A 2,318-nucleotide genomic window follows, 5' to 3' on the forward strand; every position below is an offset into this window, starting at 1 on the left:
GCCCCTGTGCAGGCCCCACGCCACAGACGGCAGGGTAGAGGCTCCTGCCCCTGGGGCCGGGCCGGGACACATGGGAGGGGGCCGAGGCCCTCCAGCACTGGCAGAGCAGGGAAGTGCCCATGTCCGGCCAGGGCCGCCTGGGGGTGGGGCAGGCTGGGGAGCCCAAGGGAAAGCAGGGCCAGCGGCCGGCAACCCCGCGGTCTACGGCCGGCAGAGGGGTGCAGGGGGTGGGGACGACATCACACGGCCCGGGGCAGGACAGCAGGGCCCGCCTGCCTCTGTACCCCACACTCACAATGCACCTGGCCTGCCGGGGCCCCTATGGGGCTGGGCCAAGCACTGGCACGCACAGCCCCAGTCCCAGCTGCCAGAAGCCCACAGGGGGACCACAGGCCGGGGGCCAGCTTCCAGCTGGCTTGGTCAGCAGCAGCCCTGGGAACGCAGGCCGAAGGGGAACTGAAAAACAGCAGCCTGACCCAGCTGGAGGGGGGCAGGGGACAAGGTCCCCTGTATTCAATTCAAGCTGTATTCAGGTTTGTTTCATTCGCCCATCATTCCTCCAGCACCATCTAATTCCTGATGTCTGGGCCCCCCCAAGTACACAGCCTGGCTGGACAGCACCCATGGGTCTTCCTGACAACCCCGACACTGAAGCACGGCTGCTGGTGCCCAAGTGGACACCGAGGTCCCCTGGTCTCCTGGTCTGCGTGGCCAGTAGAGGGCAGAGGGTCTCACACCCCTGCGGACAGTGGGTCTTGCCTGGGCCCTGCCTGGGGGTGCCCCCACCCTCTGCCACACCCTCTGGCCTTACACAGGAGCCCCGATGCTGCCCCCCAATTGCCAGAGCCAGGCCTCCAAGCCGGCCCTGAGATGAGAGATCACCAAGTCTCTCCCGTCACCGCGCAGCCGTGACCCTTGCACGCAGAGCTCGGTGGTGGCTCCGGCTGGACAGGTCAGGGCCGCCAGCCTTGGGACAGACCTTACTGGAGAACGCTTCCAGGGGAGGCGCCAGAGGTGGCCTGCTGCCTGTCCCCTGCCCTTAGGCTTCATTTTTTTTTACCTCTGATCTCTGGGGAATCACCCGACTCCCTCCTGCGGAGCCCAGGAAGCCTCTCAGGGCAGCTCAGGGCCGGGTGTGGCGGGGCAGGAAGGCCAGGCCTGGCTGCCCGGGAGTCGGTGTTTGAGGGCCTTGCCCTGGCTCCCGGCTTCCCTGCTGTGAAGCTGGAGCCGGCCTCCCCGGGCCGGCCTGGCCGGGGGCACAGGAGCTGGAGACCTGCCTGGAGGCCTCGAGGCCCACCTCCTCCACGGGCCGGGACCTGCTGAGCGCCCACACGGCCAGTCCGGACCAGGGCCTGCTGCCTCCAGAGGCGTCCACGCCCAGCTCTCTCGCCGGGTGTTGCTCGGTTTGCCTTCCTCCAAAGCGGGCTTGCTAAAGACCCTCGCCCGGGCTGCCGGGGCTGTGAATTCTCAGATCAGCAGCCTCGCCTGGGAAGGGCGGCCGGCAGCGTCTGACAGGAGACCCCGGGGAGGAGAGATGGTCTGCCGGCCGCTCTGGCCAGGGCCCAGAGGCCCAGGCAGGGGGAGCAGAGCGCAGGGCGGGCGAGGGGCCTAGAGGCTGGGCAGAGGGGCTGGGAGAAGCCCGCCCGGAACTGGGGGTAGGAACGTAAAGGGGCCCTCCGAGGGCCCAAGCTGGAGCGCCCCCGGGGAGGAGCCCTGGGCTTTAGGGCCCTGCGACCAGAACTGGGTCCCTGGCGTGTGGAGGCTTCCAGGAAGTGGACTTCATCCCTAGAAGGGAGAAACTTCTAGTTCCTCACTTCCTAAAACAGTGCCCCCACACACCAGGGAACAGGGCCGGCACCAGCCATTCGCTGCCTGGTTGCGGCAGAGACTGGTGCAGGCTGGCAACCCTGGTGCACCTGCACACCAGGAAAGGCGGCGGGGGGGGGGGGTCCGCGCCCCAGCTACAGGGCGGAGCGAAGACGGTGGCTGACGCAGCGCAGAAACCCACGCGGCTGAGGACGACGGCGAGACATTACGGTAACGATCGGCAGCCGTGCCTGGCTGCGGGCGGCCGGCCCCTGGCGCGCTGGCTCCAAAGAACACGTTGCCGAGGGAAAGCGCCTTCTCGCCGGCCGGGAGCTGGAGCGCCGTCGCGGGCCGCAGCAGCGGCTCCTGGGCGCCCCAGCAGCCTGGCCACCGAAGCAGGAGACGGGCAGGTGCTGAAAGGCCGGAGATGGGAGACAGGCGGGGCCACACGGTCACCAAGGGCCGCTCGCCAAAGAAAAGCAAAAATCCGCAGGGAAGCGCTTTCCGGGGGG

This window comes from Condylura cristata, unplaced genomic scaffold (genome assembly GCF_000260355.1).
Source record: "Condylura cristata isolate star-nosed mole 26May11 unplaced genomic scaffold, ConCri1.0 scaffold00039, whole genome shotgun sequence".
Taxonomy (NCBI): Eukaryota; Metazoa; Chordata; class Mammalia; order Eulipotyphla; family Talpidae; genus Condylura; species Condylura cristata.